Below are 16686 nucleotides of genomic sequence, written 5' to 3'. Positions count from 1 at the left end.
TGTGTAGAGTTGGGATTAGTACAGGATGCAGTGTGTGTAGAGCTGGGGTTAGTACAGGATGCAGTGTGTGTAGAGTTGGGGTTAGTACAGGATGCAGTGTGTGTAGAGTTGGGGTTAGTACAGGATGCAGTGTGTGTAGAGCTGGGGTTAGTACAGGATGCAGTGTGTGTAGAGTTGGGATTAGTACAGGATGCAGTGTGTGTAGAGCTGGGATTAGTACAGGATGCAGTGTGTGTAGAGTTGGGGTTAGTCCAGGATGCAGTGTGTGTAGTGTTGGGGTTAGTACAGGATGCAGTGTGTGTAGAGTTGGGGTTAGTACAGGATGCAGTGTGTGTAGAGCTGGGATTAGTACAGGATGCAGTGTGTGTAGAGTTGGGGTTAGTACAGGATGCAGTGTGTGTAGAGCTGGGATTAGTACAGGATGCAGTGTGTGTAGAGCTGGGATTAGTACAGGATGCAGTGTGTGTAGAGCTGGGATTAGTACAGGATGCAGTGTGTGTAGAGTTAGGGTTAGTACAGGATGCAGTGTGTGTAGAGCTGGGATTAGTACAGGATGCAGTGTGTGTAGAGCTGGGATTAGTACAGGATGCAGTGTGTGTAGAGTTAGGGTTAGTACAGGATGCAGTGTGTGTAGAGTTGGGGTTAGTACAGGATGCAGTGTGTGTAGAGCTGGGATTAGTACAGGATGCAGTGTGTGTAGAGCTGGGGTTAGTACAGGATGCAGTGTGTGTAGAGTTGGGATTAGTACAGGACGCAGTGTGTGTAGAGCTGGGGTTAGTACAGGATGCAGTGTGTGTAGAGCTGGGGTTAGTACAGGATGCAGTGTGTGTAGAGCTGGGGTTAGTACAGGATGCAGTGTGTGTAGAGTTGGGGTTAGTACAGGATGCAGTGTGTGTAGAGTTGGGGTTAGTACAGGATGCAGTGTGTGTAGAGTTGGGGTTAGTACAGGATGCAGTGTGTGTAGAGCTGGGATTAGTACAGGATGCAGTGTGTGTAGAGTTGGGGTTAGTACAGGATGCAGTGTGTGTAGAGCTGGGATTAGTACAGGATGCAGTGTGTGTAGAGTTGGGGTTAGTACAGGATGCAGTGTGTGTAGAGTTGGGGTTAGTACAGGATGCAGTGTGTGTAGAGTTGGGGTTAGTACAGGATGCAGTGTGTGTAGAGTTGGGGTTAGTACAGGATGCAGTGTGTGTAGAGTTGGGATTAGTACAGGATGCAGTGTGTGTGTAGAGCTGGGATTAGTACAGGATGCAGTGTGTGTAGAGCTGGGATTAGTACAGGATGCAGTGTGTGTAGAGCTGGGATTAGTACAGGATGCAGTGTGTGTAGAGTTGGGATTAGTACAGGATGCAGTGTGTGTAGAGTTGGGATTAGTACAGGATGCAGTGTGTGTGTAGAGCTGGGATTAGTACAGGATGCAGTGTGTGTAGAGTTGGGATTAGTACAGGATGCAGTGTGTGTAGAGCTGGGGTTAGTACAGGATGCAGTGTGTGTAGAGTTGGGGTTAGTACAGGATGCAGTGTGTGTAGAGTTGGGGTTAGTACAGGATGCAGTGTGTGTAGAGCTGGGGTTAGTACAGGATGCAGTGTGTGTAGAGTTGGGATTAGTACAGGATGCAGTGTGTGTAGAGCTGGGATTAGTACAGGATGCAGTGTGTGTAGAGTTGGGGTTAGTCCAGGATGCAGTGTGTGTAGTGTTGGGGTTAGTACAGGATGCAGTGTGTGTAGAGTTGGGGTTAGTACAGGATGCAGTGTGTGTAGAGCTGGGATTAGTACAGGATGCAGTGTGTGTAGAGTTGGGGTTAGTACAGGATGCAGTGTGTGTAGAGCTGGGATTAGTACAGGATGCAGTGTGTGTAGAGCTGGGATTAGTACAGGATGCAGTGTGTGTAGAGCTGGGATTAGTACAGGATGCAGTGTGTGTAGAGTTAGGGTTAGTACAGGATGCAGTGTGTGTAGAGCTGGGATTAGTACAGGATGCAGTGTGTGTAGAGCTGGGATTAGTACAGGATGCAGTGTGTGTAGAGTTAGGGTTAGTACAGGATGCAGTGTGTGTAGAGTTGGGGTTAGTACAGGATGCAGTGTGTGTAGAGCTGGGATTAGTACAGGATGCAGTGTGTGTAGAGCTGGGGTTAGTACAGGATGCAGTGTGTGTAGAGTTGGGATTAGTACAGGACGCAGTGTGTGTAGAGCTGGGGTTAGTACAGGATGCAGTGTGTGTAGAGCTGGGGTTAGTACAGGATGCAGTGTGTGTAGAGCTGGGGTTAGTACAGGATGCAGTGTGTGTAGAGTTGGGGTTAGTACAGGATGCAGTGTGTGTAGAGTTGGGGTTAGTACAGGATGCAGTGTGTGTAGAGTTGGGGTTAGTACAGGATGCAGTGTGTGTAGAGCTGGGATTAGTACAGGATGCAGTGTGTGTAGAGTTGGGGTTAGTACAGGATGCAGTGTGTGTAGAGCTGGGATTAGTACAGGATGCAGTGTGTGTAGAGTTGGGGTTAGTACAGGATGCAGTGTGTGTAGAGTTGGGGTTAGTACAGGATGCAGTGTGTGTAGAGTTGGGGTTAGTACAGGATGCAGTGTGTGTAGAGTTGGGGTTAGTACAGGATGCAGTGTGTGTAGAGCTGGGATTAGTACAGGATGCAGTGTGTGTCTAGAGCTGGGATTAATACAGGATATGTTTCCCAGGGAATAGGGCCAGGTTGGCCCCTAAGGTTTGTTACAAATACCCAGGGGCTGTAATCCCATTAACTCCGGTGCTTGGAAATTGTCTTCAAAGCTTTCAGAGTTTCCTGCACACCTTTGCTACAGAAAACCCCATCCAAGGGCCACACCGGACCAAGGGCCATTATTTGGACAGCATTCTAGCGATATCCAGTAGGGGGAGTCACTATTTGGGGGGGATTGTAAACTTGCGAGCCGGGCTCTCTCCACCTAATGTATCGGTTTGTCCTAATGTCAGACCCCTTGAATTTATGTATTGTATTAAGTGCTGTGTAAATTGTTGGCGCTATAAATAAAGATAATAATAATAATGGATGAGGAAGAGGCCAGGAGGAGGCGCCGCTCTGTCAATTGTTTTTGTAAATGTTTTTATTAATCATTAATTCGTGATTTTCTTCTAAAAAAGGTGAGCCGCGGCGGCTTTTATTTATTTAGTGAACGTGCCGGGGAAATCTGTGCGGAACACGGAGCCGTCTCGTACCTGCTGAGTGTTAAATGACGTGTCGATCAAAAGCGTTAACCTTATGTACACGAGCCGCTGTCTGAGGGGGGCAGGGGAGGAAATAGTGGCACAGGGACTTGGGGGCTCAAAGACGGACTGTGCTGACCGAATAGGGACAGGTGGCTCATATACATATGGCCGGTTAGCTCAGTTGGTTAGAGCGTGGTGCTAATAACGCCAAGGTCGCGGGTTCGATCCCCGTACGGGCCATTAGATGTTTTTTATGGGGCAGGCCAGATGGTGTGAATGGTTCTTATCTGTATATATATATATTTTTTTCTATACGTCTGTGCCGTCGATAAAATCTGCCAGACAGGCTGATGCGCTTAATCAACGAAACACGCCGTTCCCCACAGAGCATTTATCCGAGAAATGCTCTGCGAGGCTGGCGGGACTTCAGCTTTTCGACAGCAGGAAAAACAAAAATAATGTTCCTTTAAAACAGGGCCCTCGCTCTAAAGCGGCCCCTCTGCCTAACATCCTTCACGCCACATTAGAGCCGCATCTCAGGCAACAAAGGAATATTTCCAGAAAAGAATGATATATTGTTCCGGCGCGAGGTCAGCGCATGCGTTAATCCCTATCGCAGGCGGAGAGACCTGAATAAGAACGTGTTTCCTTCACACACCCGTTCTTTCTATTTCCCCGAATATTGGCAAATTTTAACATATGAATCATTATTTGAGTGTTTTAATGATTATTTGGGTTTTTGTATGACGAAGCTATGTTTCTTTGTGTGCGGAGACTCTCCAGATGCTCCTGATGTTCTGAGATGTATGTTTTATATTTATTACAGTGTCCTGGGCTAGGCATACGCGATTGGTTAGTCTGGCCCGAGGCGGATACCCTTGTCGTCACGGTAACGCTTGCCTTGTTGCCGTGGCTACTCAGGTTCTGGAATCCGGCGTAACCGCCAATCGGTGAGAGCCTAGGATATGTACCGTCAGGGGATGAGCAGCCAATCAGAGAGCGAGGAGGGGGGTACTGTTACCAGGAGGGATGGGAAGGCTGGGAATGTATAAGTATACTTACTATACCTTAGGTGACCCTTTGTGTGCTGGACAGCTGTGCCAAGCGCTGCAAAGAACATTTACCTAAATATTACATGACTTCTAGACTCCAACTCCCATTACCCCGGCGTCAACGCAGAGCTTTCCTTCTAACAATAAAATCCAAATACTGTACATGTGTATCATGTACGGTTATTGGCGACCTCTAGACTCCAACTCCCATTACCCCGGCGTCATGATGGGAGGACACATGCACCAATTAAATGATACGGGTGTAAAAGTAATGTATAAATAATACAATGTATAAATATTTCATGCCCATTAATACCTCAATGGTGGTCTCCCCGTACACCAGGGGCTATTATTATTATTATTCATAGTATTATTATAATTTTTATTAATATTCTTAAAATTATTCATATTATTATTATTCATATTATTATTATTATTATTCATAGTATTAATATTATTATTATTTGTATTAGTATTATTAGTATTATTCATAGTAATATTATTTTTATTATTAGTATTATTAGTATTATTATTATTAGGGTATTAATCGAGGGACATGCAGTGTTGGGTGAGTGCGGGCAGGAAGGGGTCCTGCGCAGGCTGCTAAGCATTTCCAGAAGTGCCCCGCGTGGAAAGGGAGCCGCTCCAGTCCCAGAGAATGAATGTTTCATGAGCAGCCTGCCGGCGGCGGCTCGCTGTACGTGTGATGGATGCACACATTAAATATATATATATATATACCATGCTCCAGCGCCCCTGCCGTGCTCAGACTACCTAACTGCACAATGCGGGGGTAATAACCAGGGTATTTCTTCTTGAATACGGGGCGCCTGGTCCCACAGAGGCCAGTAACCGTAAAACATGCGCACCCAGACATAGAAACATACAATCTGCTGGCGGATCCCCCCCCCCCCCCGCTCCCCCCGTCTAGTCGCCCGTCTCTCCTGCTGTAAAGACTCAAACCTCAACCAGTCGGTCTGAGATTCAGGAGCCGTATGTCTATCCCGTGCATGTTTATATCCCCTCACTGTATTACCCTCTACCACTTCTGCTGGCATGCGCTCCCACCTATCTACCACCCTCTCAGTACAGTAAAATGTCCTTAGATTGTAAGCTCTACAGGACAGAGGCCATTATTCAGACCTATTGTACCCCAATCATGATGTCTGCAGACTATCTTGCTTAGTGTATGACTGCCCTTTGTACCCCTCCCCTTATTATACTGTAGAGTGCTGAGTATATCTGTCAGTGCTAAATATATATAAAAATGTACAATCTTCTGTGCTGCGATGAAGAAGGAGCCCCCTCCCAGACAAATAGAACAGACATGGTTAGTGGTAGATCTTTGGGCTTCAAGGGGTTAATGCCACCTACCCTCTTGTAATTTCCACCGCATTGTGTTTAAAGTTGTCGACAATACATGTCAAGCAAATAAACCTTTTGATATAAGGATGTTGTCTTTTAATGAAGGTTGCAGATCAATGGAACGGCCTCCCAGCAGAAGTGGTTGAGGGTAATACAGTGAGGTTATTAAACACACATGGGAAAGACATATGGCTCCTGAATGTAAGACGAGACCAACGACTGATTTAATCACATAAAGCAAGAAAGAAGCCTTTAAGGGGTATTTTTTTTTTTGTGGAAACAACCTATCAGCGCCTTCTTTTTCGTCACCTGACAATTAGGTGTTCCCAACAAAAATAATGGCTAAGGCTAATTTTTTCCTCGATTACAGAATTATTTCTAGGAAGTATCCGGGCTTTCCGCGGGACTAGGAATGATGTTTCTAAAGCTGCGTTTAGCTACAAACGCTTTAAACTCGGCAGAGTAGGTGGGACAGCAGCTTTAAGGCTAAAAAAGATCGATCTGGAGGCTTTCAAACACTTTTGACTATTTCACAGCCCCTGACTTAGCGCAAAAAAAAAAATTATAATTTTTTTCTAAAAACTGCATCATTTTTGGCGTTTAATAATAAAAAAAAAAGGCGGAGTCTCCGGACAGGACGGTCGCTTTATTGGTCCGTCTTGTCTTCGCCTCTTAAGAGATCGGCGGCATAAAGAAGGAACCTTAAGTCGTAAACCAAGCTTTGAGCGGGGTGACATCCCGCACTGTGACACCTATAATAAAGCCTGTAAAAGCATACCTCCCAAGTCTCCCTGTTAAGCTTGATCAGTCCCTCCCTCCTGTGCCCCTCACCGGATACCCTTTTTTCCAGGGGCTTGGAATGTTTGCGGGGTATGAGGGTATCGCAGGGTTCTCTATATATATAAATATATATATGCTTCACATAGGGTTTTATACATTCTGAAAGTGGTCCTTATTGCTATAACAACCAGTAGAATGTCCCTGCTGATTGGGCCTTTCTGTTGGTTGCTATGGTGATGAGATCACGTTTAAAAACTTTACACCAGGAATACTTCGCTCCTATTGGCTCCTACCCAGCCATTTTTTACCTCTGAAGAAAGGAGCAAAATCCCACCAGTCCTATTATGAGGTCTTATCACAACAGCAACAAAACGGAATGTCCCTGCTGATTGGGCCCTTCCAATTGGTTGCCATGGTGATAAGACTACTTTTAAACCCATACCATTTTTCTAAGAGATCTTATCACCATGGCAACCAACAGGAAAATGAAGCATTACATCGGTTGGCATAGTGATTAGACCACTTTTTAATGCGCTTTACAAATTACCCCCGGTAACTTGGGAGCGATCATCCCATTGGCCGTACAGTCATTGTGACACCTCACTAGCCAATAAGAAGCTGAGCTTATCGCCAGTGAACCTGTATCTTGAAGACCGCTTACCCCAGACTTGTACCAGATGGCAGTCTGTTTACAAAAACAATGAAAGGCTACAAGACAAAGTATTTTTTTATATCATTAAAAGGGACAGTCACACAAATGTATTTTTTTAGCGAAAAATGAGAGCATCATCGTTCCATGGTTTATTTCCTTTTATATTCCTCATATTATATATTATATACTCTCCGGCCGTATAACTAATCCCGTCCTTATAACCCGTTATATCCCTGTATATTCCTCATATTATATATTATATACTCTCCGGCCGTATAACTAATCCCGTCCTTATAACCCATTATATCCTGTATATTCCTCATATTATATATTATATACTCTGCGGCCGTGTAACTAATCCCATCCTTATAAGACGTTATATCCTGTATATTCCTCGTATATATTATATACTCTCCGGCCGTATAACTAATTCCGTCCTTATAACCCGTTATATCCCTGTATATTCCTCATATTATATATTATATACTCTCCGGCCGTATAACTAATCCCATCCTTATAACCCGTTATATCCCTGTATATTCCTCATATTATATATTATATACTCTCCGGCCGTATAACTAATCCCGTCCTTATAACCCATTATATCCTGTATATTCCTCATATTATATATTATATACTCTCCTGCCTCTATAACTAATCCCGTCCTTATAACCCGTTATATCCCTGTATATTCCTCATATTATATATTATATACTCTCCTGCCTGTATAACTAATCCCGTCCTTATAACCCATTATATCCTGTATATTCCTCATATTATATATTATATACTCTCCTGCCTGTATAACTAATCCCGTCCTTATAACCCATTATATCCTGTATATTCCTCATATTCTATATTATATACTCTCCAGCTGTATAACTAATCCCGTCCTTATAACCCATTATATCCTGTATATTCCTCATATTCTATATTATATACTCTCCAGCTGTATAACTAATCCCGTCCTTATAACCCGTTATATCCCTGTATATTCCTCATATTATATATTATATACTCTCCGGCCCATATAACTAATCCCGTCCTTATAACCCGTTATATCCCTGTATATTCCTCATATTATATATTATATACTCTCCGGCCGTATAACTAATCCCGTCCTTATAACCCATTATATCCTGTATATTCCTCATATTATATATTATATACTCTCCTACCCGTATAACTAATCCCATCCTTATAACCCGTTATATCCTGTATATTCCTCATATTATATATTATATACCCTCCGGCAGTATAACTAATCCCGTCCTTATAACCCGTTATATCCCTGTATATTCCTCATATTATATATTATATACTCTCCGGCCGTATAACTAATCCCGTCCTTATAACCCGTTATATCCCTGTATATTCCTCATATTATATATTATATATTCTCCGGCCGTATAACTATATGCTGTATATTCCTCATATTATATATACCGTATTTGCCTGAATATAGGCCGCACCCCCCACACACACACTTCAAGTCTTTAATCAGGGTTTAGCGCAGGGATGCGCAATTCGTAATATGCAGTTTCGGGTGGTTTTTTTTAAACTTTTTCAGGGGACCTGGATCCTCCTCTCCGGCAGCCGCGGACGTCTGCGCGATGCCGCAGATACTGCTAGATACCAGGGAGTCTGGGGGGGTGCATTGGTATGTCGGGGGGAGGGGAGTGGCACCTCTAGTGAGCAGAGTGGCATATTTGGGGGACAGAGTGGCGTATATATAAGTAAGATGCATTATGAATTAGGGGGGGACCTTAAAATGTCGGTTTCCAATATCTGTATATAACATATGCTGACAAATCGCATAATAGATACCAAAAATGTTAAAAAACATGTATTCCTGTTTATTAGGTAAAATACTGTTTTACCATTCCACTAATTTGTATTTAAGGGTGCGGCCTATAATCGAGCCAATAAGCTGTATAATATATATATATATTATATATATGCCCTGAGAAAGCAGCAGGCAATTTCTAAAGTACACGCTGCTTTCTTAAAAAGTCGGGGGCGCCGAAAATGATATTATTTGGCTTCTTAAAGAAATCAGAATAGCGGAAACCTGAAGCCGAAGCTGTTAGTGAGTTTAAGGAGAAGCAACAGAAACCAACCTTCTAACTCAGAGAGACGGTTGGGGCAGCTATAAATAACCCCCGACATACACCAAAATTCAAGGATATCCTGCCCTCCGTCTATAGTTTACCTCTGCTCTCTGCACCTCGCTTTCTCTCTAGTCAGCCCCCTCCTCACCCCCTATCCCCACCTGTGTACGTTAGAAGCTACACACGTTGTGGTTACCCATTTGGGGCGAGAGAGCCCCCTCCATACACACACACACGTGTGCTCTTTTTTCTTTGTACTTTCTTTTGCTGTGGTTTTTTTTCCTCCCCGATTGATTTTTTTGCTGTAGCAGCATGACTCGGGCACTATCTATAACATACAGCTGAATACATAAAATAAAACACGTGAGACATGAGGTCGTTGGAAAAGTGTAAGGCCACAGCGCTTTATTACTGTGACAAATAAAGAAATAAAAGAAGATATGAGATAGGTTATGCATACATCACATTTTAAAACCAGATAACATTTTGTAGGGATATCCCGCCAAATACCATGCGGAGACCGCTGGGTCGGAACACCCTACCCTTTAAAGTTCCCCCAGGGACTGAACCCGTGGAGAAACTGAAATACACATAACTGAATGGTATAACAACCAATAAAACACAGCATACCTATCTCAAAACATCCGCCATAGCTAAATTAAAATAAAGAAGGAGACAAGTAAAAAAGGGGAGGGAGGGCGGGGATTCACTGCTTTAAGCGCTGGTCAAAGTATCTGACCAGCGGCGGGAAAAAGGGGGTCACCTAAATAGACAGCCAAAAAACCCCACCCAACCAGCCGGGGAACCCCATAGGGTGTCCTTTATCTGACCCCCTAAGGACTGGCAACAAGCTTTCTGTTAGACTAGGCCCAGTCATGCAGCCCTTCCTCTTAATATCCAGGGCTTGACTTTTTAAATATGTCTGTCCACGCTCACTCCTCTCTAACCCGAGACTTCTTGCCCCATTTCTGTCTGCGCCCGGCCGTTCACGTACATGGAGACGCGATTAGGATAACGCGCTTTAATTGGGCTGTGAACAGTAGCTGCTATTGTTCCGCGCGCTCTGTATGTGCGGATATAATGGTTACATACGTATGTAGGCGTCTGAAGAATTTCGCCCCCCGGGCGAGGGGGACGACAAAGAGATAATCGGTTGCCGGATTGACCTCCAGTGCCCCCAAATGCACAGATTTTATAGGGTCTGCTCATACCTCCCAAAAGTCCTGCTTTTTTGCTGGACAGTCATGATTTGCCAGCTGGGCGCTGACTTTGTGTCTTCGAGTTGCAAGGTGGCTGTTCAGGTAAGGTGGGCGGAGGGGCCATGCCTCTCATCCCACCCACTTTTGGGCTGGCTCCACCCATGTTTGCGGTGATGCAATGCCCCAAAACACTCTTACATCATAACGATCATTACACCCCTTTAAATCAGTCTCATTTTTTGGGGGACTAGCCCAGCAAATTCAGATCTGTTGGCAGCTATCTGATCACACTTGCCCTGCCTGGGGATGATTATTACATAATTTAAGGAGAGAGGATCCAGCACGAAGTACATGTTACCTGCCGTGTTTACAGGGAGTTGCCGTCTGTGTTGCTATTAATTATTATTAATTAGGTTGTTTACGAGGTTAGGCGTATGGTCGCCGGACAAAACATTTACATAATGACAGGCATTCTTATTATTTTATAAATATTTAGAAGTCATTCCTTATGGTTCCACCCCAAGTAACATTGTACAGCGCTGCGGAATATGATGGCGCTATATAAAACAATAAATAATAATAATAACAATAACATAAAGGATCTCTAGGACTCTCCTTGCAAAAGAAGGTTGGGGGAGGGGCTTTAAGAGAATTATTTAATTTTACTATTTGCTTTGGCAGAATAATGGGGTAATAATGCGGGGGACACCCCCCCCCCCCGGAAAACTGGACACAATTCCTGGAGCCATGTATACTATAATCAAAGTATTTGCAGAACCTGATTGGATGTTCCCTGTATCGGGACTCATTACACATATGTAAAAGGTGCAACACTGGCCAATGTTCCTGACGGGCCAGTGCCAGTTGGCGTCATCCGGTGTGCGTCCGTCGGCCGGATACATGTGGCTGCGTTATCCAGTGGATGGCTGCACGTGACGTCATGTATCGGCCAATGGCCTTAAAGTGCCAGGGCTGACTTTAATGCCAGTCAGTCTGACCATCTCATTCATTTGGAATGAGGATTGAGTCAAATATGGCCTCCTCCGGGGTTTTGCAGGGGCCCTATCATGAATCCGGTGCAGTGGGTGCCGTGTGGGGCCCAAGGATATCACATAATGCACGCAACGTGACGCCGCTGGGTGCCTCACATCACTTCCTTCACAGCAGGAAAGCATGCGGGGGAATAGTGTGTACACTATAGTATACTAATGTATACATAAACATTTGTTCATGTATAGTGCATGAGTCAGCCTGTGAGTGTGTGTGCTGCAGTGTCAGAGTCAGTGTGAGTGTGTGTATGCTGCAGTGTCAGAGTCAGTGTGAGTGTGTGCGTGTGCTGCAGTGTCAGTCAGTGTGAGTGTGTGTGTGCTGCAGTGTCAGAGTCAGTGTGAATGTGTGTATATGGATAGTGCCATAGTCAGTATGTCTACTGCATTGTAGTGCCTGATTCAGTGTGTGTATGGGTCCATAGTGTTAGAGTGTGTATTTTTGTATATGAATAGTGTTAGCTGGTGTGTGTGTACACCTGTATAAGAGTGTGGTGCTAGCGTGTATAGTGTTGTTTGTTACAGTATGGCATTAGTGTAAAATGTATATTAGTTTATGGCAAGATTCGACAAAGCCCTGGACGCCAGGTTGGGTAATATATGAAAATAAAAACATGACTGGGGAAGAAAAAAAAAAAGCTGGCTCCTAGATCCAAATCCAATTTGTCGACGCCTGATGTAAGAGATGTGAAATTCTGTCCTGGCCAATGTTCCGCTCCTCCGCTTTTCTCTTTATCCCGCTTTCCCTACTTCAGGGTCTAGCTTAGCACGAGTAAATGGAAGGGCCGCACGGACTGGATGATTTATTATTATTATTATTTCTGATGAGGGTACATTGGTTACTTTTCTGTTCTCCAACTACAGAGAGCTCCCTCTACCCCCAAGAGAAAAACAAACCTGGCCCTCAAAGCCTCTTCAGCCGGTGTTGTTATTAATGTTATTGAACGTTAATAAACCAGCGTGTACTGCCTTCGGCGGGCACAATAAATATGTTCTCGATGCAACGTGCTTTTCTAAGGCGTTGTCATGGTTTTGGTAAAATTCCATTCTAGAAAAAGCTGAGCCAGAAAACCCCCCCCCCAAAATGTTGATTGTGAAGAACCCTGTCTGATCTTCACTGTTATTATTATTATTATATTTATTATTATTATTATTATATTTATTATTATTATTATTATATTTATTTGTACCCTGTTTGAATGTAGCTGCAGGTCCGGCCTTCAAAGAGACGATCCTATAATCCGGCTGGGGCTCTTAATCAGCCAGCACAGCCCTGTCTGCCCCGCCGGCCCCCGCACTACAGGGGGGATAACACAGGTGGGGGAACCCATTGTATTCTGTAATCCCCTCACCTGATACATCCCCTGTATACGATGGGATTTGTGAGGGGATGTGAGTGATGGGATTGGTGATGGGATGTGGCTGATGGGATTGGGTTGGTTGGGTTCGGTGCACAGTGAATGGAGATTGTATATAAGTTCTGTGTGTTTGTAATAAAGGGAGTTCTGTTTTTAACCTCGAAGCATGAAGTTCTGTCTCATGATTGAGGGAAGTGCTGGTCTGTGACTGCTTTCTTTGGACAGCCGCAGCGCGTCCGCTTACTGGGAGAGGGAAGGAGCTGACGGGCGGAGGTGTCCAGTCTGGGCCACAGGACGATCCGTCACATTGATCATCGCTGTTTGTATTTGTAGTTTATCCGGTAAACAAGTCACTTGAATTTAAGATCTTAAAAATAAAAATAAAATAAAATAAACCTGGATCACGTGCCCAGGTTGTGACAGGGCCAGGCTAGCTGGCTCTTATGTCATATGAAGTTTAGCCGGGTCACGGAGCACTTTTGTGTCCGGTTCTGTATACCGTGACCCGGTAATATATTATATTGTGTTTATTGTGTAACCGGCCCAGAGACTGATGTGGATTCAGCCCCAGCCTTCAAAGAGACGATCCTATAATCTGGCTGGGGCTCTTAATCAGCCAACACAGCCCTGTCTGCCCAGACGGCACCCGCACTACAGGGGGGATAACACAGGTGGGGGAACCCATTGTATTCTGTAATCCCCTCACCTGATACATCCCCTGTATAGTGATGGGATTTGTGAGGGGATGTGGCTGATGGGATTTGTGATGGGATGTGAGTGATGGGATTGGGGGTTGGGTTCGGTACACATTGCATGGAGATGGTATATAAATTCTGTGTGTTTGTAAATAAAAGAGTTCTTCTTTGTTTACTACGAATGGTGGTCTGGATGATCCGTGGATAGCTGAGTGCGATCCGTATGAGGGACTGACTGGTGATTCCTCAGCCCTCAAACAGGGGTACCCAGCCTTGGGTACGGTGACCCTGTAACACAGGTGCCCTACATGACGCTTGTGTGCAAGTGTTTGTGTATTTAGCGTGGATGTGTGTTTGTGTGGCAAAGATGGCAAAGGCAGGCTGTTTGGGGGGATTGACAAGCTGTTTCGGGGCACTGGCAATCGGTTTGGGGGCAAAGTTGGCATAGACAAGCTGTTTGGGGACAAAGTTGGCATAGACAAGCTGTTTGAGGGCAAAGATAGCACAGACATGCTGTTAAGGGGCTAAAATGGCACTGATAAGCTGTTTGGGGGCAAATGTGGCACTCACAACGGTTTGAGGGCAAAGGTGGCACCGTAGGACATGTTGCTTGTAAAGTCAGGGGGCTCAGGGCAATTTTGCACCGGGGGCCCTGTGGTTTCTAGTTAAGCCTCTGAGTGTATTTGTGGGAATTGTTGTCCGTTCATCCACTAGAGCGTCTGTGAGGTCAGGTGCTGATGTTGGATGAGACGCCACCTAGTTCATCCCAAAGGTGTTCGATGGGGTTGAGGTCAGGGCTCTGTGCGGCCGGTCAAGTTCTTCCACCCCAAACTCATCCAGCCAATGTCTTTATGGAGCTCGCTCTGTTCGCCAGGCGCAGTCATGCGGGAATAGAAAAGGATCTTCCCCAAACTGTTCCCACAAAGTTGGAGCATTGTACAAAACATTTTGGTATGCTGAAGCATTAAGATTTCCCTTCACTGGAAGTAAGGGGCCTGAAAAACAGCCCCCAAACATTATTCCTCCCCACCAATCTTTACAGCAGGCACTATGCATGATTATTCCTCCCCACTGCTAAGATGCTGATTTTCTTTATAAGGTGAGAGAAGTTCAGGATGAGATATTATGCTAGTTTTGCCACGTTTTGTCACAATCCCTTACTTTTAAATCACATTGCTCCAAGGCAAATACGCAGGTTGAAAATCAGAATGCGCGTGCACAACAGTCACGAAAACGACTGCAAGGCCCTCTCGCTCAGACAAAGGGACTCCTCCAGACTCGATTCAGGGGATCAGGATCCCGAGAGAGTATCTCGTTTCTGAAAGACAAAGCCGGCTTCAGGGCAGGCAGAGTTCAGAAGAAATCGTGTCACCGGCAGAGGTCGAGACTTAGTGGTGCCAGTAGTTATGAGGTCATACGGGAAGGCCAAGGTGTGACAGGGCCAGGCTAGCTGGCTCATGTGTCATATGAAGTTTAGCCGGGTCACGGAACACTTTTGTGTCCGGTTCTGTATACTGTGACCCGGTAATATATTATATTGTGTTTATTGTGTAACCGGCCCTGAGACTGATGTGGCTTCAGCCCCAGCCTTCAAAGAGACGATCCTATAATCTGGCTGGGGCTCTTAATCAGCCAACACAGCCCTGTCTGCCCAGACGGCCCCCGCACTACAGGGGGGATAACACAGGTGGGGGAACCCATTGTATTCTGTAATCCCCTCACCTGATACATCCCCTGTATACTGATGGGATTTGTGATGGGATGTGGCTGATGGGATTGGGGGTTGGGTTCGGTACACATTGCATTGAGATTGTATAAAGTTCTGTGTGTTTGTAATAAAGAGAGTTCTTCTTGGTTTACTACGAATGGTGGTCTGGATGATCCGTGGATAGCTGAGTGCTATCCGTATGAGGGACTGACTGGTGATTCCTCAGCCCTCAAACAGGGGTACCCAGCCTTGGGTACGGTGACCCTGTAACATTGGTTGGCAGCGGTGGGAAGAATCCCACGATTTGGGTGAAATCCAAACCACCAACTGGGATTGCAGACGAGAGACACCAAGAGAGCTCCTGGAGGTTTGTAGCAAAGGAAAGGCTACTCTGATTGCGGACTGCAGAGAGATGGACCGGCACCAGGATGCCCCAGAGGAGAGCCTCGGACTGAGTGCTCTACAAAAGAACATTCTATGGCACCTATCCCTGTACCCAGGAGGGGCTACATCGGAGCAAGTGACGGCGGTGATTAAAATGTGTCACCAGGAACTGAGCCAGAGTGGGTCTGTATCTCCCAGACTAGGGGAACAGACCACCAGTACCGCAGGGATACAATCTGGGACAACCGTGCAGAAGTCCTGGTTTATGCTATTCCCCCCGAGCTGGAGGCTGTTATGGATTGCCTGGTCCAAGAGGAATGGCAGCTCGAGAGGGACTATAAAGAATTGCTGCGGAGAGTGGAGCTCCAGGAGTTACAAGGAGACTGGGAGCATGGTACTACAACTTGCGGGAGTGGGACCGAGGTCCTCTTCACCTACTCCTCGGCCCCTGCCCTGGCGAGAAGAACCGAGGTCCTCGCCAGCAAAAAGAAGCGGAGGAGGAAGCCAAAAGCTCCGACCCAAGTGCTCACCAACAACCCTGGCTGCTATACCACGGCAGAAGAGATGACTGTCCCCACCTCCCGAGTAAGTGGCACAATCCCCCTCACCAAACCCCTAGCTATGCTCGTAGAAGCCAGGGCCCCAGATTGTCCCCCTGATTTCCCGAGTGTCCTGGGAGAAGCCCGGGTCACTGCCCCAGAGGTTCCCACTGAAGTCCCCGGTGACCCGGTAGAGGCACCTTTCCCCGACCTAGTGAGGACGCCAGAGGGGCTGCCGAGTTCCCTGGGTCCTCTCAGTAGCCTGGCGCAGGCCCTGGTTCCTATCCCTGTGTTCTCCGAAGTGATCCCTGGTTCCCCAAGTGTCCTCCTAGAAGCCCAGGTCACTGTCCCAGAGTGTTCCTCTGACTCTCCCCGTGCCCAGGCAGAGGCACCTGTCCCAGAGAGGAAGATCGAGGGTCTGCTTAACCCTCCCGGTGGTCCAGTATTGGCACCTGTCCCTGCCCCGGAGTATTCCCCTGGGTCCCCTGAGTACCCCGCAGAGCTGCTTAGCTCGCCCAATAACCCTGTAAGGGCACCTGTTCCTGTCCCAGAGTGTCCCCTAGGTCACTCCAGTGTCCCGGTAGAGGCCCCTCTTACTACCTCTA

The 16686-nt window shown here is 46.0% G+C and overlaps 1 non-coding gene across 1 annotated transcript; it reads left to right on the top strand.

Moving 5' to 3' along the window:
- Positions 1–3358: 3358 nt before the first annotated feature.
- On the top strand, positions 3359–3432 carry TRNAI-AAU (transfer RNA isoleucine (anticodon AAU)). The gene has a single exon. It is a non-coding gene; the product is annotated as a tRNA-Ile (tRNA).
- Positions 3433–16686: the final 13254 nt, after the last annotated feature.

The sequence above is a fragment of the Sceloporus occidentalis genome, unplaced genomic scaffold (assembly GCF_023333645.1).
Source record: "Sceloporus occidentalis isolate IW3139 unplaced genomic scaffold, rSceOcc1.0.p SCAF_456, whole genome shotgun sequence".
NCBI classification, from domain to species: domain Eukaryota; kingdom Metazoa; phylum Chordata; class Lepidosauria; order Squamata; family Phrynosomatidae; genus Sceloporus; species Sceloporus occidentalis.
This window is presented reverse-complemented; position numbering and strand designations above follow the sequence as displayed.